This window comes from Ooceraea biroi, chromosome 9 (assembly GCF_003672135.1).
Source record: "Ooceraea biroi isolate clonal line C1 chromosome 9, Obir_v5.4, whole genome shotgun sequence".
In the NCBI taxonomy this organism is placed as follows: Eukaryota; Metazoa; Arthropoda; class Insecta; order Hymenoptera; family Formicidae; genus Ooceraea; species Ooceraea biroi.
Genome location: NC_039514.1, coordinates 5,749,927 through 5,771,437, shown reverse-complemented (window position 1 = coordinate 5,771,437; position 21,511 = coordinate 5,749,927). Strand labels below are relative to the sequence as shown.

The following is a 21,511-nucleotide window of genomic DNA, read 5'->3' as shown; positions in this document are numbered from 1 at the left end:
AGTAATCGTGACAAAATTTATCCTTTTTATCCTTTGTGTCATAAAAGAATAACGTGATGTCATTATTTCAAATAAAAAGTCTCTTCTGAATTTTATTGAAATGATACAGAATCGAGACACATTGCTCTCATACTTGTTTGTCTACCTGGCGGCATCCCCAATCTCGTTTCGTTTCGTTGGTTTCTCACGCGTAAACGGCGGTCGATCTGCGAAAGTATCGTTAACCACACTCACCCTTAGGGCAGGCATTTTTTACAAAGGAGCGGCAATTAACGTTACAATTCCCGAAATTGCATCGTTGCACGCGAGAAAGAAGACTGATGGTGGACAATCTGAGCTACGCTCATAGACCAATTAATTCTCGAGTCGAAAATTTTACTCTTACTTTTGAAATTTAAATTTCCAACATTTATTGATTCTGGAAAATTATATGACTTTATAGAAATGCCAATTATTTGAGATATGCTTTATAGATATGCCAAAATGATGAAAATCTAAATAGAATTCAATGACTCCAAGTGTAAATTCTTACATCAAAGAGAATCAAGGTATTTGAGGCAGGCGTTAAATGTCAAGCAATTGTAGATTCCGCGATTAAAAGCAGGAAAAATATTTCGTTTCAGATCTGTCAGATCCTTGTCTGTACTTGTCCATCTTTCCAGCATTTTCTTCCAGTCGTTTTCGAGGCTACGCGAGTGCATTCGCGTTCCGTGACGACAATAAGTTTGCACGCGTGAACCGTACAAGAACAATGGAAGCGGTCGTTTCCGTTTCGTCGCAACAGTCGTGACAATGCGCACGTGTGCGCAACGAGGCACTAGCTCAATATTATTGCTTCAATGTTCATTACGAAATGACGCGATGTATTCGGGGGACTCTCGATTTTATCGTCGGAGATTTTGCGTAACGCGCGCCCACGCGCGCATTGACTTTCGCTGGTCTACCTTCTCGCGTCAGCATCTCCATCATCATGTGTGTGTATCATATGTGTGTGAAAAAAGAAAAAAAATATTCAAACGCGTAATTGTACCGGAACAGTCGAGAGCGTGATTAAAGCCGACCGATAAAATCGGAGTCTAGATTTCCTTACGAAGATTTTCTCGCTGAGATGAGTGAACCGTGAATGCCCGACTCACAGTCTTTGATGTCTGACAGTCTGACTGACCCAGAATTGCGCCGAATTCGCACTTCTTTTTTTTCTCGTTTAGATAAAACGTTAGAGATTTGGGTTAGCCGTACACGGTCGATCAATCGCCTTTAACAGAACGGCCTGCGCAACTTGTGTCGAAACACGTGCAAGACTGGTCCGCTTGACTTTTTAATTTGCAGTTTTAGGCATGGATCCCGCGGAGACTTACATTAATGTGCACGCACGTGTTTGGTTTATCAGTTGCAACAAAAAATTCTTCTCCCTTTTTCGTAAAAAGGTTTATAAATAATCAAGGACACGGATATTTTCAGGTGAACGAGCGAGAAGGTGACCTTAATGGTCTTAAAAGTTTGTCGTGTTCCGTGACTCTTAGCGCGTCCCGAAATTCCGGTGCATTAACGGTGGATCAAGGAATCCGAGAAATAACGGCGCGCTGCCGGAGAAGAGAGAAACAGAAAAAGAGAGGAAAAGAGAAAGAGAGAGAGAGATAGGGGGAGGGGGGAGAACAGTACACATCGTACAGCTTTCTTAAAATAAAGAAATCGACAGGGAGAGCGAATTAAAGAGCAGAGAGCCGAATGTCGTACATTACTTACAGAGCGGGCCGACGCCGTAGCTTTACAGAACGGAACGGAGAACGGCGGCTTCTCCCGTTTCCTACATTTTAATTGGGCGCGCGATGATAAATCCACCCGTCTCTAATTGAGCCTCGAGAGCGAAACGGTGCGATACGTGGCGGCCAACGAGATGGGATATCAGCGATTTAGATTTAGAAGTACGCGAGCGCCGTGTCTTGAGAGAAGAGCACCGTCGACGGAGCACATCGTCGTTGCGAAACGCGTACTGCGATGACCAAGTGCTTCGATGACCGGTGCATTGCTGAAAAAAGAAACAAAACAAATAATCGTTACTTTCATAATAAAATTTTCTTCGCTAATAATTACAATTGAAGCAACGTTAAATAAAAAAACCAATTCTTTTCTTATTTTTAATCAGACTACGTACAATCTGTAGAAAGAGAGACGATATATATATATATATATATATATATATATATATATATATATATATATATATATATATATATTGAAAAACGTGCTTGCTTGAACCAGACGGTTGATGCAACTTGAATGTCACGGGTTGCTAACCTATAATCTCTAATATTTGAGCGACCTCAAAAGCCATATTTGTTAAATCAACAATATATTTTTCCGTTTATACAGGATATTAGAGAAATCGCGAATTAGACTTCTTATTTACTCGTTCGTCATCGAATATTGCTCCCTAAAAAAGCAATAAAACACGACAATTCTAATATATATATAATTTATAAAAAAGAAAATATAAATTTAATAATTCGAAAAAGACAAAATTTGATATAACGTTAAATTCAATCATAGATAAACACAGAAAGGATTTTTTTAAAAAAGAGTAAAATTTACCTACTGTAGTAAATTGAAAGAAAATACTGTACCAATCTAATCTGTAATATCCAAGAAATACAAGAAAATATAGAAAAGTTTCTCATATGTATAGTATATCTGTACATTATCAAATTAAAAAACTATTTGAACGTAATGCTAATTGATTACTGCAATATGTATAAAAGGCTGGCTTTAATATGAGTAATTCCCCTAGTTATTGTATATTAATTAGCTATTATTTAATTAAATTAAGCTATGATAGTATCGCAATTAAAATCCGCGATAACAATTTTCTCTCCTTACATGCAGTTATTTCATTACAAATAAAACCGACTCGTTGGTTGAGGGAACAAGATGCGTATTGTCTCTACAGACTCCGAGCACCGCGAAGCGACCTACTTCTTTGGGGGCCGAGGATGAATGGGGCAGAAGACTCGATGTAATCGGTCCAACTGGTTTTACGTGACTGTCGAATGCGACAATGTTGCAAACTTCTTTACGATAATACGCAATGACATACCTTCTTTTATACGTTTGAACCTTTAATAGGTATGTACAAAACATTAGCAATTTTTAATGTAAACTTTTGAAAGCAAATTTGAAATAAAAAAAAAATAAGAAGGAAATGTGCGCGACGAATAAACTATCGACAAAAAAAACGCACCCGGAATCGTCGTTAAAGTCACCGCGTTTTAAGGAGCGTTTTAAGAAGCGTCTCGTCCATAAACCCAGAAACGGCAACTGTATTGTCTCGTACTTGGAGCGGAGCGAAGTTCGGTTTCGGCCGGCCGAAACCGACCTTCCTCTAGCTCCTTCGAAATCGGTTGTTAAGGCTGTGCCTGTGGCAATCTCGGCTACTGCGATATGTTATGTCGATACCGGTACTGGTTAATTAGGGACGAGCACGTCAAAACGTGTCGGAACGTTTTTTTTTTTCAGAAAGGACGCAACTGTTACGGTAGAAGCCATTGTCTCCGATGGTCATTGGATTTTACGAGAGAAATAAAAAAGAGAGTACAACACATAGTTGTACTCTCTTTTTTATTCACGAGGCACATGCCTCGTGTTGTTTCGGTGTATTATTATCCATTATTATTATACATATTGGCTGACCAGCAGCTATTACTCGTTCGGCCGAATGTTGAAAATAAAATCTTTTCTGTAACAAGTCCTCTAGAGATCGTCAAGAGAGAATTTAGAAAATGTTCGCCATGATGCGGCAAGCTGGTAACTGTCAGAAAGTTTTGCAATTTGTTAAATAATGAAAATCAAATATTAAATATGCGCGCGCATAACTTCAGTATTTAGTTGACTTAATTTATCCAAAATGTTACACACTACGTCTAATATATATTTTAGTACAAAATGGTTGCACGAGTCAGAAATTGAACGTTGCCAGAATTTCCAGAATCTCCCTTGAGGGTGTTTAAAAGCCTTAACTTTTAGGTCTCTAACTTTCTGTCGTACATATTTTGACATATTCAATGTTTGATCGTAATCATATATTTATGCTTATTCTCGCAGTAGCTGGGCGCGCGAAATCTGTTTGTAAGACAGCGTGCGCCATTAGCGTTGTACGCGCTGTACGATAATATTCCTCTATGTTGTTAAAAATCCTCCACCTTCTGCACGTTGCCCTTATAACGAGCGGCAATTAACGAGCCCGATACCGAGCCTAACCGGTGATTTTGGGCATTTATCAGTGCGTAGTCGGAGGAGTTGGGGGGCGAGGAGGGGAGAAGGGATGAAGGGCCTTTCTAAGTCATCGACGTGTTGAGCGCGGGCTGCAGGCTAATCATCTGAGGCGCATGCATCTCTTCACGGAGGCAACGGACGCATCCAAAATGAGGCGACCCCCCCGATTGGAGTGGGGAACGACTCGTGTATCGCGTTAATCGTATGCCCGACGGTTCCGAATTCAAATTGGATCTCACGATTTATGTTCCGTTATGTATGCATATCATCGCGCAAATTCGGAGTAACTAAGTCTCGCAACGAATTTTCAGAGCGTGGCGATACGAGGGTTGGAAGATGGGAAGGGTGTCGAATCAAACGATAGCTCGTAAATTAGTTTCTAGCGCACAGTTTCCGGATAACGTCGAATTACGTTGAATATGATAAAAAAGTTGGCCTTCACAACGTCACTCAGGGTGATGTCCTTGATGACATGTTAAAAAATTATTGAAATCGGGAGGGATCCGTATCTCTATATAATTACCTAAAAGTTGTCGTGTCGTTGTTAATTACAGGACAATATACATAATAGCGCAATAAAACAGCAATAAAATATAATCCGATAATTTAAACTCGTAGAAAAATCTCAGTTTCATCGTAGCGTTTATATGCATTTCCAGTCTGAATGGCAAGGCGATTTTTATGCGCGCCCGCACGTGCACACGAACCTTTCCCGCTATTTGTTGGGATCTAGCTCACAACAATACGTCCGAGCTCGCCTCGTGCGCAATTAGTCGGCATGTTTAATACAAAGGCGTGCGCGCGTTAATTAACGCAAGCGTTTTTAAAGGGGCTAGTGTCGGCGCGGCGGCGGGATCAAGGGAGAAGAAGCGAGAAGAAGAAAGTTCACTACATACGTTTGAGAAGATACTTTGGTTACAATTGTCGGCTAATTAGCGACGCAGGAACGCCTCTAGGCGCTTAAAATCCGTCGAAATTTCACTCACGATTCACCGTCCTTCGTTTAAGCTCTTTTACTAATCATGTGCTTCTATCAATTTTTTTTTCATACCTTTTACAACGTGACTACGTGACGCATGTCATGTGACGCAGCTATGAAGGCTTCTTGCGAGGACATTTTTATACTGGTGTCTCGTCTATTCAGCCTTAATTTTTCATTAGATATTGCTATATCACTTTGATCGTAGCCAGTAGTAGCTAACCGATAATAAGAATTAAGAATAAGGTCAAGCACTTGCGACACAACTTCTAACACAAGACTAGAATCTTGGCAGACCTTGCGATGTATGTAATTGTCAGGTTATTCTGTCACAATTTTGGGTCTCGTCAGCTTAATTAGCCGTGCGACAATTACGGCAAAATAAAAGAGACATTCTCGTTGACGATTATCTCAAGGCCGTGAAGAAACACACGGATTTATTGTATGTTATATAGAATTTGCTCCGATACTGTCTCTCACCGGATGCGTGTCAGACAATGCTGTCGTCCAAATCAGTCTTTACATCTAACACTTCTTGATTGAGAGAATATTGATACAAAAAGAGATATTATTATTCTCTTTTTAATATATTAGAGTATGAAATATGTAATAATCTTTCTGCACAAATATTATCGTAAAAAGATATTTAATGATTTTTTTAGTCCACAAAGTTAGAGCCACAATCTTCTGTATAACGCGCTATACTAATGCCGTCACATTTTTAGCATTTAATAATAATGCAAATAAGAAAGCATCGTGCACATGCAAGGCGAGGCCTTTAAAAAGAGGGCCGTCATCGCGGATTGTTGATATCAGTATCATAGCTATTATTATGTTACAGCGTTGAATTTGTGCTAACGCGACGAAAGAAACCAGGCTATTATTTTTTATTAGGTTTCATTGCGTATGCAATTTACGTACATATAATTTCTTGCGCCTGGGAAACATCCGGTTGCATGATGAAGCTTAAGCGATCGTATCATATCGCGCAGTAATTCGTCCGTCGTGATTTAACGGACGTTTGAGACATTTTGCGGTCTTATAGCCGACGTTGTGATTTTCCCCGATGTTAAATTAAGAAGATAGTCTCTACGGCACGGCCTGGCGGAACTCGTCGCGGAAAATGATTGACGCGGAAGTGGAGTAGCGACCGGAGCAGATACCAAGAGAGAGAGAGAGAGAGAGAGAGAGAGAGAGAGAGAGAGAGAGAAGGCAGTGGTCGCGGCCGTCGGCCCCTCAGCCAAGTGTTCCTCGAGAGGACGACCCACTTCGTCCAAAAGCGAGAGGGACGATGGTATTGCAATTACGCGCGTACAACTATGTACGTAAGATATGTTCATTATTTTTCTGTACATCATCACGTTAAGTCTCCCTCTCTCTGTGTGTCTTTTTTTTACTCGCTTCGTTTCTTTCTCGCGTTGCTGGTTCAACTGAACGCAGGATGAGCTCGCGCGCATAATACACACGAGCGAAAGGAATTGGAGGGAGGGGGAGGGGAGGAAGGAGGGATTTTATTGTCATACCGGTGACTCTCGGCATCGGAGGAAAAATCTTTCCCGGCGTTTTGTTTTCTCGTGCTCTCTTACGTTTCTCGGGTGTTCTCAGGCGTGGCGGCGTCAGCGAACTTTTTCACCGGCGACTAACTCGCCCAACAAGTAGCAGCAAGAGAGGTAAGAGTCGAGGCGCGTGGACGAGTTTCTCACCATGACGATTCGGCGGGGTTTTTCGTTCTCTCGAGGCTCGAGCGAGTCTCGTTTCGGTCAGATCGGCTCCGATAAGTGAATTTTTCGCGCGCGGCGCAGATACGTCGAGATCGCTACGGCGGAGCCTCTAGCCGGTATTAAATGGTGTCGAGGATGGAGGGAAAGCCCCGCATTTTCACTCGTTACGTAAAATGGCCGAGGCGCGCCGTTTTAGAAAACCGTGGCGTTCTTATTTATCCGAGGAAAACTGTTTCCTCCGTGACATCCGTCGTTATCAACGTTGCTCCATCGTCTACTCCCTCGCCGACGATCGCGCCCTAATTCAGTGATAGCCGAAAGTAGCACGAAACTTTCCTCGGTGTACATCGCTAATGACGATCTCCGCGTTAGCAAGTACGCGTTTTACGACCATTGTCTCGTTGATGCGCGTCAGACGAGACCATCATTACGCGAAGATGCCAATCGACCCATTTCCGCAAACGTCATAATACGTACATCTAATTTAACGTAGCGTGTGTCTCCCACTAAGCTAACAGTTCAAGTTCAATCTTGGGGAACGTGATATTTCGATTGACATTTCCATTCGCGTTTGCGTGCAATTTAATGAGAATACTCTACTACGGCATTTGAATGTCAAAGTGAAAAATCCGAGTTAAAAAAAGTGGAAAAACGCATGATTTCTCTCTCTTTCTCTTTGTCTTTCTCTCGCAAGACGACTCGGCAGTGTGACTCGGTCGTATCGGATCGCATCCGGCGCGGCCATGCCGGGGGGATCTATCTCGTGGAATCCTGGCGGGAGACGACACGTGGTTGTTGCGGTGGCGATTGGCACGAGGCTGGCTCCCTACTCACCTTCCTCGGCTTCCTCGTCCACGCTGGACGCAACGAGGCGATCCTCAAAGCGCGACCGGTAGTCGAACCGCATGCACACGCTGAGCCTACAACACGGGAATGCGGAGCAGTGCGCGCGTGGGCCACTGATCTACCAAGTACGAACACTACGAACGTTCGTGCCTAGTCCTTTTCGTGAGATTCGTGAATCGTGAAATCTCGTCGTTCATCGGAAAGGAAAAAGAAGGAGAAATGCGCGGCGATCAACCATTGATTGTCAGGACCAAGTAAAAAAGATCAATATCGATCAGATCGAGGGAGGACGGCGCCCAATTGCCGCTCGTGTTCACGCCTTTTGGCAGACGAGCGCCTCGACATCGCGCGGATATCGGAACAGTCGTTTCGGGCACCCGATCTCTCCCTTTCGGAAAGACCGAGAGAGGGCTGTTTTATTTCGCGATTCATCCATGTGTTTAACGGTTGTGGTCCGGTATCGCGGCCACGTTTGATTGGGGGACCACGGTGGCGATGCGTCGTGTCGCACACTGCGCGCACAATTCCCGGATCGTCGTCGTCGTCGTCCCCGAATGCGCGTACGCGAATGTTCCATCGTCGTGCTCGTAAGAACGACGCACCGCGAAGGACGGAATGACCCGGGAATGACGATCGATCAGGTGACTTTTACGATACGCGAGCGGCGCATTGTGTGACGAACGTGAGCCAGCTTCGAAAAATCGGTGAGTCTTCAATCTTTTTCCACCCGTCTGCGATGTATGCGTGAGATCCGGTTAAGTATCCGAGAAAGAGTCGAGGCGTTCCTTTCGTGAGTTTTATTAGGAGCTCGGGAGCTGACGGGTATCGGGACGAGTTAACGTCGAAATAAACGACCTACGCGCGACGCCGACGGCGCGACATGATAATGATACCTGGGTTTTTTCTTCTTTTTTTTCCTTATGCCGGATACGTCGGATTTAACGCGAAAAGTGCTCACCAAGTGCTCGTATTTTTCTATCCAGATTTAAGCGATCGTTGACGCGAGCAACGTTACCAAATCACGTAATTATTTTATCTAACATTTGTTAACTCTCTTTAGTTCTAATTTAAAAGAATTCTTTTTTGAAATTTCATTCATTTTCCTGAATTTTCGGAGAAACTAAAAGAAAATAAAAGGGGATAATAAAATAAAAAGGGAAAGACTGAAAGTAACTAGAAACTGTTAGGATTATTGGAATTGATAAAAACGATTATCTCGTTTCTTGATTTCTCATGTTCGAAAGTAAGAGACTCGTTCGCGTTTATGATGTAAAATCAAGTCTTATGGAATGCTCGCGATTACGTACAACGAATCGTGCGATGATTCGACGATCCAATGATCCGTGTGGAAAAGATTGGAAAGTTTTAATCTTGCGATATCAATAGAAAGTCTCGCTGTGCGAAAGCAATTTTAAGCGTTAATGTACTTGAATCCTGACTGATGAAATTAGCCGGCAGAATGGACGAGCGATTATAACGAGCAATTCTATCCGATTGCTGATACATGAATTATCGCCGTTTCAAGAAGTAGGCGAGCGCGCTAGATCGAAAACAATATAATCCATAGCCGCGGGTTAATGTTATTAGAAAGTCTCGATATCGAGCAATCGAGTTGCGAACGGTTTTTTGAATACAGAGCTTCCAGAAGATCGTTAGATAGAAATAATTTATTGCTCGTTTGCCGTAATCTATTGTTTACTTCTTGTTTCTTTCAAGTGCAGGAAAATTCATGATTTAAGAATTCTTGAGCATGCAATAAATATGCAGTAAATGCAATAAAACCGAGAAAACTGTTTGATATGTGATGCTTGTATGAAATTCTAGTAGGTTTGCTCCAAAAAATCAATGTACTTGACAAAACAAATACTTATATGAAACTATGAACATTTATTCTTCGATGAAATTTTTCCTTATTATAATTCTTTTCTCAATATAGTCAAGTTTTGCTATTGATGAGTATAATTGTTATCGATAAGTATATCTTTAACTTTTAGTACTTGAGTTAGTACTTACAATATAGTAATTAACTCTAATATTATTAAATTACAAACATTCCTTTATTGCATCAACATTGATTATACATTATAATACACAATAGTGAAGACATCATCGGACGAGCATTTTTAGCATTTTTTATATATTTCATATTACATTAAATATTATGGAACAAATGTAATTTATTTAACCGTCCGATGGCTATGACGTAGAAACAACGTAAAAAGAGTACATTGTTGTGCGCATACGCGATTTGATAGAAGACTTGATAGCTAACTGGCAAAAGAAGTGTGTCGTCGAGGGAAGGCACGGAAGAGACGTAATCCACTTAGAGGAAGTAGCGGTGTAAAGGGTAAACGAGTAATGTCGCGCGAACGTCATACGGGTGGTTCACGTGGCTTACGTAGAGTTAATCCCGCGGCGAATACCTCCTCACCGGACATGATTAGTCCATTCATGGCAGAATCCCACTATGCAAACTGGGCCGATTCCTTCTTAAAATAACCGTAACCACTTGCCCGTGATCGAATGCGCCACTTTCACTGATTAGTCGCACACGCCTCTTCTCCTAAACGCGCGCTCGCTCCACCTCGCCTCGTCTCATTGTCAGTGTCTCTTCCTTTAATCTCGAATGTCTTTTCTCTCTCTCTCTCTCTCTCTCTCTCTCTCTCTCTCTCTCTCTCTCTTCGACTCAGCCGGAAATTGAACCTTGGACCTTCGACTTTATTGTCCAGTGCGTTATGTACTGTACCACGCTTGACATACCTTTTTTATGCTATTTTTCGAAATTCTTTTGATTATTTTGTGTCAGTTTGAGAAATATTATTTTCATTTATATTAATCCCAAGACGTATGTAATACGTATACTTTATAATTCATAATGGTCCAAAATCAAAGGAATTTAAAGATGGACTTAGAATTTTACTTTCGTCGCGAAAAGCATTGCTCTATTGACGTTCCTAGAAACAAGGCTTAATCGATTATTTCATGTTCTGAGATGAATATCGCGGTTCGCGGGAGCATTGCGCACTATTACTACTTAATATTTCGCTCTAGTTTCGACCTACAAGTGTGCTGCTTCGGAACAAATTAGAGACGCTTTTGTTTGCGATGGATTTGGGTCTCCCTCTTTCTCTCTCTGCCCGCGCGCAGCAAGTCCGTTAGAGCGTTTCGCCGTCACGGTTCCTTGGCCATAAAAGATTTGTTCTCTATATCGACCGACCCAAAAATCGAAGGATAACTATTTCGAGGGATAACCGAAACTCGAAAATTTGAAACTCACTGTTTGGGACATTAATGCAGCATGCATTCGTATGCACTTTCTCACTAAACGCGAGCGAAAGAGCCGCGTCTATTAACAAGCAGTTAACGTGCGCTCCAGCTGTGAATGATAAACGAATGCAAGAAATCTTTCATTTTGAAATTGCGGTTAACTCGCTAATGAGACATCGTTACCGCCAACCGTCATGCCAATGTAATGAAGCTAGCAATGACGTGCGCCCCGATAAAATTGCTTTTCTAAAAACGTAAATTTCAACAACTCACTTTTGTTCTATTTCACGCATTTCACACGCAATTACTCTCAATATCCGGAAAGTCCAAGTGGCACATTCGGACGAGACAGATCGATATATTCGCTTAGCTCATAAATTGACCTCCAGACCGCGAACATGACAGGTACGTAGTATGCTGATAGTCACTATCATTGTCGTGTCAATGAAGATTTTAGATGAGATTCCAGTTCCGCTAGAAGCGTCAGATTCATTTATGCAATAACGATTTAAGTAAATCGACGAAAAAGAGATATGTTTTTATCATAAGGTGTTTATTGTTATTGTGATATTGATATTATTTTTAATTGCTCAAACTGATAACGTTGATTACTGACTGCTAGGTCTAATAGACTTAATAGATCTGATAGATAAATGAAAGAATAAAATAATTAAAACAAAAATGAAGAAATGTCAGCAAAAAGAAAAATATTAACAAATTAAAAAATAGAAATGCGCGAATTTTCAGTTTGATAAGAACTATAATATTATAATAGCAGATTTACGGTTATCTCTGTTCTTCTCTTTATTGTGTGCATTCTGTTTCTTTTTTTTGTTACGCTCGTTAATAGAAACAGTTGAAATTTGGCTTAACCTACGGTTTAACGCGCAGAACGGCTTAACGGATAACAGAAAACGAGAGGAGAACCTGTCCGGATATTCCGCGGCGTTGGCATTACGTTGTTAGTCGCATCGTCGCGCGCGTATAGAACGCATAACGACGCCCATAAAGCTCTCCTTTATGGGCGACCGTAATTTTTCACGATTGCAATTATAAATAAATTGGAATTAATGCGTGCGCGCGCGCTATCGCGCAAAGGAGATAGGAAGTTCCGTGAAAGCTCTTCATTAACGATGTACAACGATGCATAGAGGATGATGCTTTGCACCGCGTGCTAATTTCATGAAAGAAGCTAAACACTCGGATCCCATTAATCCCTTCTCCTTTTAATTATCCGAAGCTTCGCTGAAGCTGAAAACTTTGATTAAATCGCGCCTGGTGGTTACACGCAGGTACATAAAGTACTTTTTTTACTGTTGCAAAATATACAAAATACTATTTATTCCTCTAAACTAACAAATTATTTTGTCGAAATAGATATGTTAATACAAATGGTCATGCGTAATAAAATAATTCTTATAATTAGAACAGCGTCTTCATCTCCTTTCGAAAAGAAGGAAATTTGAAACCTTTCAAACTGATGTGTTAATATTGTATCGTTGCACATCTTGACACAATTATGTCAATGTTTTATAATTTACATATATACAAAAATAAAATTAATTTTGTGAGTTGGGAATTTCACTCACCAGTTATATGGAAGATATTCTCAACCGATGGATCCATATTATCCATATCATCTACAACGTATCCATTTATTACCAGCTGATATACCACGCAGGAAAGCATTTTGCAATTGGTTTGGCCATTTAATCCCTGAGAGCTGTATCCCTGTACATATTACACATACACAACGCGTATATTATATATATATATATATATATATATATATATATATATGTATCCATTGTGTATGTACATGTGATCTCCTTTTCGTATAATTATACAACATAAATAAATGATATCTTGCTAGACAATAAATAATGAGCCGTTTAACTATAATGACTATAATGACAATTTTAAATTTCACAATTGCACGTATACTTTCCAAAACATTTAATCTTTAAGATAGAAAATGTGTGTTACTGTTGCATAAAATTAATTACGTCTATCTACAGAAAAGCTAGTTCAATAGTACAATGTTCTCAAAACTAACATAAGATATTTCTCTTCTTGTACAGCATTCTTCCCTATTTTTTAAATGGCATTTCATGCGCATTGTGGTGTATGTATGCAGCTTTCTTTTCATGCAATTATATACCGTAGATAATTGGTTTTTTGACAGATAATGAACGAGCCGTTTAATTGCCGAGTAGAATGCCCGCGAAGATACAAATGTGTGTCAATCGCGCAACTCGACTCGTTAACGCGGTTTCGAGGTGGTCCACTCAGTCCCGACGAAAATCGAGTGCAATAAAATTTCGCGGCCGGAAACATTCACCATTCCCGAGAGATCACCATGGAATAGCGTTGCATTTCATTAACTTTAATACAGAGGTTCTCTCGACGCGGTGCAGTGCAGTGATACGACACAGCTTAATTAAAATATCGGAACGCCAGAACTTGGATGATTATTTTAATGATTATTTGTGAGATCTTAATTGACATCGCGAGTATTCGTATTTCTCGGAATATCATTCCTTTGCACATAAAGAATCGGTGAATTCACCAGACATTCTTATAACGGTACTATCTGCTATACTATCTGCAGAAAACATGTTATACCAACAGAATTCTCTATTGATTTCGAGGGGCTTCATGTAAAACAAGGAACATGATTAGCGTACTGCTGATAAATACTCGTAAGCATACTAATGACAAACGAAAAATAAATCCTAATAGAAATCTCTTGTCGATCAGATGGACTAATCCTCGCTACGCCTTCTCGCTACTACGTTGCGAAAATTCACTTGCAAAATATTTAATATATCGTTCTGCTGTAATTCGAATCTACATTTTCTATAGAATTATTACAAGAACTCTTTTGTGTACATATTTTTTAAGTTTCTTATTCATATTATAATTTTATATATTATCTTTGATAACATTTATTAACACTATTTATAGCGAAAACATTCTCAACATATTTTTATGCATCCTAAATACATAATAATTTATCTTATTGGATTGACCGAAAAGTCCGTGCGGATTTTTTAGCAAAATGTTGCTAAAATATGCACGGACTTTTCAGTCAACATAATATTATCATATTGTTTCGTTATATAATTGAGTATATTAATGTTATGTTTTATTGTAACGTAATATTTTTTTATTGCAAGAAATGCAAAATACAATTTCTTTATTATATAAAAAACTTTCCTACCAAATTTTACATTTTCATCTAAAATACATATATACAGAATGCGCATCTAATTATTTTATTGATATGTGAATATGTTTCAATAAATGACTACAATATAAATATCATAAATTCCTACAATTATTATAACGATATTCCAAGTATATCATGATAAAACTTTGAGTTTTTAAATCTAAAATTTAAAATTAAACTATTTAACTTAGATTAACTAAAAAACGAGATGCTTGGATATTGATTTTTCAATTATACTAAACCTTTGGGTAGTACGTCCCATTGATAAACGAAAACGTATACATAAATTTCGCCAGATACGTGACACGAGATACCCCATCACTGTATAACAAATCATGTCCATCGGCATTGAAGTCGAGGTTACTCGCGACGAGTCATTAAAGTAGGTCACTTTATCCCCCGTAGCGCGCGATCGCAATCGAAGATCAGGATCGACCGGCCGTAGCCGTCGGGCTATAGAGAACAGAGCGAATGATCGCGCTAATACTTCTGAAAATCTATACTCTATTGTTATGCACCATTGTTTCGTGATGACTGTCTCCTTCTCTTTCTTGCTTTCTCTCTCTCTCTCTCTCTCTCCCCTCTTCAGAAAAATCACTATCATTCTCGATGAAAAATACGTTTTTCTTGCGATGCCTTATAATTTATACCCACGCGATGTACGCAAGATATATCGATTCCGCAAACGTTCTTGGTCTCTTTTTCTCTCTTCCTCTCTCTCGGTTTTTCTTCGTTATACGAAGAGACACAGTTTTGCGCTGAGCATGCAAAGAAGAACGACCAACAAGACGAATCATTTGTTTATTTAAGCGCGAGACATCTAGTTAGGCAGAAGGTCGATTATCGTACTACCCTGAAGGAGATAGTATAATAAAACTGTAACCGTAAAGGGTTAAAAGGTAAATTGACTCCTAGTACGTTCAATTGGTAGTGCAATATATTGCATTATATGTGAAAGCAATATTAATTAATTTAATTGAAGTTTTAACGGAAGAGAGAAGAGAAAGAGAGCACTTGCGTGCATAGGTGCGATATATGTATAGAGTGTACGTATGAATCTGTAGGTATGTATTTGATAGAGTCAGAAGAAGTTGCTTGAAGCCATAACGTAATGCAGACGGGACCCGCGTAAAGTGCTTTTATTGCTGTTTAGAATGCACAATCCGTTGTTGGGAACTCCCTTTTCTAGTAACCTATTGAGGCGGTTAGAGTATCGGGCCGTCAATTTTATAAGCAACGATGACAGGCAAGTTGCTTTAAATGATAACATGTGATTTCTATCGCGACAAAACGGACGGATCGCGTTTAGAATCTGACCCTGTCAATCATTGATGTATCTCATTCATGTATTAGGTTGTAACAAAAGTTACAATAATAATGTATCGTAGCGTTATTTACAACCCAATACATACATACATACATGTCTGCAATACATATATGTCTGCATATTTATATGTCTGCACGTGTATACATATATCATGTACAACTAAGAGAAAAATATTACAACTTTTAAGACAGAAATGTCTAACTTGGAAATCTTGGGAAATACACTTGTTCCTATATAGATTTAATAATATATTACACTTGATGAAAATTCTCTCCATACGTAAGCACATACCGTAAGCGTGTATTCGTACGTGTGTATTCTGTGTGTTCTTCGCGATTAATTCCTCTCTTTCATTCTTTCTTCGCTCCGCGAATCCATGGCGTTCACCCATCGACCTTCTTAAGAGAGATCCGTCGACTTTTCCATCGGCCTCGATCTCGATATACTCGACGACGTGTATCTAAATGCGGGAAGAGCGACTACGTCACGCGCAAGAAAATATGTGAGGTCCAGGTAGATGACACGAGATAGATCGCAGATCACAGATAACATGCTTTTCGACGCCGACCCCCTTTGAACGCGTACGCGCGACGCGCCGCTCCTCACCCTTCAGTCAGGACGTGGATTAGCAATCGCATTGCGATTTAGTGAAATTTGCAGATTTTGTGCCTCTGAATAATGCGCGGTTGTACGAAACGGACAGTGATATGACATACAAAATGTGAAAATAAGGATGAATCGCGACGTTGTGTCGTGTCATATCGTGTCGTGTCCATGTGCGGTCGAAAGGTTTCACCAAGTACTCGAGCTTTCTCTCGACTGAAAAAAATCCCCCGGCAAGTCGTAATAAAATTTCCAAATATGAGCAATGTGTTCTTGCGCGCGACATCAAGTCTCCGAAATAAAAACTTTGTCATTCCTGCAAACACGTATCGAAAATGCAGAAAGCGTATCATACGAAGATCGGAAGATTCATGCCTGCAAACCAGGCGTTTTCACTGGAATTCACGTTTATTAATGTGTAATTAGCTCGCGGTTATTAACGCGCTAACGAATCATCGCGACGAACGTCCACCGTCTCTCCCCTGGATAACTTTCACTGCCATCATAATCATCGAGCGTGCATAAGGTCGCAGGAAGTTTCGTATTAACGTTACGTCTAACCGTAACGAGAAGGCGGACTGCCGCACCGAGACGTATGAATATACTCTTTCCATCGTCTCATACATGACCTCGTGTCGTTTGACGTGCCTCGTCACTCGTAAATCAAACAGATTACAGACGCAATTGTACATGTGATTCTCATATTTAACGTGTGATACACATGTGCGAATGTAACTTGTTTAGTCTCTCACATTTAAAAGCGATCAAATAGATCTAATTGTAAGTATTATTAGGCGTAAATTAATTCGGTGCTTTTTCTTGAAGAAATTGAGCCTCTATTTATTTTCTTCTTTTCGAGAGGAGAGGAGATTAGCTGCATGATAAATGGAGAAAAATATTAGAAAATGACGATGGCGAATATTTTGAAGATTGATTGATTATTATCTTTTTGTAATAAAGGCTTAATTTCTTCGAAAAAAGCATTAATTTACGCATACTGCTAGGTATATATATATATATATTTATTGAAATTTTATATTTAATCGAAATTAATAATTAATTGCCGATCGCTTGGATAGAGCTATTCATTTCTTTGGTGTTTCACTGAACAACGGAATCGTTGAAGCTACCTCTTTGTGTCACGCTGCGATAAAGTGTCGCAACACAACAATAATACAAAACTTATGAAAATTAAAATTGGAACTTATTGTTGCGCGCACAAACATTTTACTTCTCAAAAACATTTTACATTGAAGCAGAGAAACTGTAAATTCATAATCTAATTCACGTTTGTATAGAGGGTAGCTGTCCTTTAGTTCGAAGTCAGTTAAGGAATGAGGAAACGTGGGGCGCGTGTTGCGCATGTACGTACAATACATACACCGACGGAGTATCCATTCAGCGTCGATAATGATGACTATTATGTCCGTACTTTCTCCAAATTAGCGGTAAAACGTCACGCGCTACGCTTGCATTAGATAGGGTTGCTCCTCTGCAATTTTCCTTTTACTTTCAAAACTATTGTTGGATACGGAAGGAAACGGAAAGTTGGAACGCGCAAGACACGCATCTCTTTAAGTTGTACCTACTATGAGCATCTATTGAATATCTATGAATATTGAGTCATCAGTTCTTTAAGCTTAATGGCAGTTTCGTCGTATGAGAACGTGAAAATTATTATTTATCAATGTTCTATCATCCGAAGATCAAATTCCTGACCTTAGCTACTTAAAAATTAATTGCCATCAAGATTACTTTACGCTTACGATCAATAATTCTTCTTCACATTATTCGTTCTTTATAGAATGTATCAATCAGTCAGAATCTGTTAACAATCTGTTAAAATCAGAAATATCTATTAAAACAGTTTTTTATCTCGTTGTTATTTACTTATGTTATTATAAATTACATCACGATTACAACATCAAGCGGAATAGTAATTTCGTTCATATCGTAACGCGAAAGTCATCATTCGACTTTCAACTTTGATGATTAATCTTTTTATCACAAAGCTGAGCTTGTGATCAATAATTTCTTTATTTACGTTGTCTTTTGACTCGCTGGTTTCTTTTCAATAAATGGTGTCAGGTTTTATTGAGCTGTTTTTAGTAAAATTCAAACGCAAACTTCTATATTCTGGTCAACTCAATAAAAGATAATAAAAGGGAGAAACATCTTTCGTATGCATCTTCTAAGCTGACCTGCAAATAATATCATTCATCAAAATAGCCTGCTTTCTGTCCGCAAGGATTAAAATATGCATTCGAAGAAAATTGTGAAATTTCAGCTAACATGATAACGTCAAGTTTTCTTGCAAAATAACTTACTTTTATTTATCCATTTATTTGTGAGGAATAAATTAATAAATTATTGCGCCAACGATGAAAACATGTATCTTTCGCATCGTGTCGCAAAGGAAAATGGTATGGTGTGAAGTGCGGATCTATTTATTTTTTTGGTATCCGGCGGTAATTCGCGGTCGCCCAAAAGCTCGAAAGTTTCGTTTCTCGAGACCCGCCCGATGTGACATAGATCCTCGTTTTCGTCCGGCAACGATAACCGCATCCCTCTGTATCACCGTAACCGGTGTGGCTCTTAAGACGTGAGAGAGAAGAAATACTGACTCGACTCGGCAAAAGATACGGGCCTCGTAATTGCCGAGCCAGGGCCGAGCGTTTATATGCCTCGCGCATACTGTCCCGGCTTTCCACCGATGGACTTTCGTTGAGAATTAGTAAGAGTAAAACGTAATGCACGGGGACATCGATTAACGGTAACGGTAAACGACTTACGGCGCTCTCGCGTGTTCCTATGCGCGCGTAGCAGACATAGTTTCCGAGCCAGGTTGCCTGGTCCAGGCTAGTCGCGGCTTACCGATTCGACTAATGTCGACTTTAGCAGTCAAGCGTGCAGCGTGGAAAAGGCCCAATTAATTATTCCGCTAAGCGCCACGATTCATTAAAATCGCACACGGAAGAAATTGCGCTTGGTCGCCAAGCGAGCAATTTGAGATATGAAGTGACGCAACTTACTATTAGGAGCTGTAATATCACGCGGACAAGTTCTTAATCCGTTGTCATGATTGCTTCCTTTAATTTGCCACTTGTATCTGTATGTTGATGCACTAATACGTAATATGATATTATATATTTCTTAATTTTATATATTGCATATGTATGCAAAGAAATAAATGAGAATATCATAATAATACAATAAACTGTATAATATGGCAGACACGTTGGACACGTTGAATTTATAAATTCCTCTTTACGATATATACGAGCTGTGATAGTAGAATTTTTATTTTGCTTTAAAACAAAACAAAAAATTAACATTAAAAATGTTTTTTCATTATCTAATTTAATGTAAAAAAAACCTTTTAATTAAACGACAAAAAACACAGAACTATGAAACAATTTTCTTTGTACCTTTGCACCTTTTCGCACACTATCTAAACTAAAGTGTCTCCTATTTTGTTTAGCATATATCAGATAAAGTGTATATACATACATTTTCGAGATATTCTAGATGCAAAATAAAACAGAAATCACTTATTTTTGATAACAGTAGTATTTTATTATATACATATAATCCTAACAGTAAATTTGATTATTTGTTAATTTATATCAATAAGAATATCCTTTTTTGTTCCATATGTGGAAGAAGATTAATCAAACTTAAAAAGCAATCTCTCAACCAATTCTAATTATATGTATATCACTTTGCATCGATTAGATGGCACGCCCTTAAAGATTCATGCTGCATAAGCAGCAAAAGGGACAATAAGGCTATCAAATGCGCTGGGAGTCTGCTTCGCGTTTCTGCCCACATAATAATAAGAATAAGATCTCATTCACGATAACGCCTGAGCTTTCGCTACCAAGACCGTAATCACATTTGGACACATTGATGCATGGGCCGATCCTCTTCCTCCTCCTCTCTTCCACACTCTACATTAATGACAGGTTTACGTTGACGATGCCGCCCTTACCTGCTCATTGAAATTTCGATCGATTATCCTCATACAGTTGAGTCGCTTACTTGAAGAAAAAAAATTGCACTACGTATGATGAGAATTTTTGGAAACCTTGTACTCAATTAGGTTTGCGAACGTCTTACAATCTCATTATATATATATATATATACATATATATATATAAAATAACATATTTTTGCACTTTAATCAGAAGGGCAATTCTTCCAAAGTCGTCACAACTGCTCGAAAAAAGAAATAATTCATTTAAAATCAAGAGAATTAATTAAAAAAAATTTTTTTTAAACAGCAACTTGGTTCCACACATTGCACAACTGAGTTCAATCGGACGCGAAACCGACGTGTCTGACACGCGTAAATGATACATCGAGTCTGGATCGTATGCTCATATATCTATATTTACTGTTAGTTCGAGTGTTTATCTCTTGAGAGATGATTTAGTGTGAACGCGATGGAGTTTTTCGTTATTTTCGAAGGTAATACGAGTATTGGGTCCGTTCTACTCTTCTGCCTCCTTATTCTGACCGATCTCTACTTAATGCTGGGATATGGCGACGAGGAAATCGTGTGTAAACTGGCCTTTACTTGAATGGGACACGGCTATTGCTCCGTGCCGCTCGACGCGGCGTGCCGTGCGTCCGAGAGAGTTACCGCTAATCTGTACTTACGCTCGACTGGTGTTGCCTCTGTGCTTACACGAGCGGATCAGCCTACAAATGGGTATCGGCTGATCGAAAACGTGAACAATTACGATTATCTTGTCCGACAGCAAGCAAGCTGTTCTTGGCAAGCATTCTTCTATCTATCGATTCTTCTTTGTGCTTCAAGCATACCATTGAACCATGCCATCGAGTAATTAATCAATTCATTACGGAATTATTTCAATTAAATATGATACAAACCTCCCGATTTCAATAATGTTTCAATGTGTCATCACGGTCATCACTCTGAGTGACCTTTGATAGAACCTTCACTATATAATTCCATATCTCTATATAATTACCATCGTCTTTCTTGCGAGAGCAGATTTCCCAGCAGTGATAGAAGAAAAGTATTCGAAAATAATGATGAATATTTCGAAGATTGATGAAGATGTTTATTATTTTTTTGAAAATAAAGGCTCAATTTCTTCCAAAAAGCCTGAAATTAATTTACGCATCTAATAAATGAAGTAATTAATTAAGGTTGTTAAAAAGTAAGAAGGGTGGATGAAACGTGAGATTGTTGCCATGCTCGAAAGTTACGACAGTAAAGAAAGAATCCTTGCATTACG

General features: G+C 39.2%; 1 protein-coding gene across 1 annotated transcript in view; it reads left to right on the top strand.

The window, feature by feature from the left end:
• Positions 1-6,834: 6,834 nt before the first annotated feature.
• Positions 6,835-21,511, top strand: part of LOC105279641 (serine proteinase stubble) — a 32,075-nt gene continuing 17,398 nt past the window's right edge. Inside the window, exon 1 of the mRNA XM_011339538.3 lies at positions 6,835-8,519. The gene's annotated coding sequence lies outside the window, so the exon portion shown is untranslated. The remainder of the gene's footprint in view (positions 8,520-21,511) is intronic.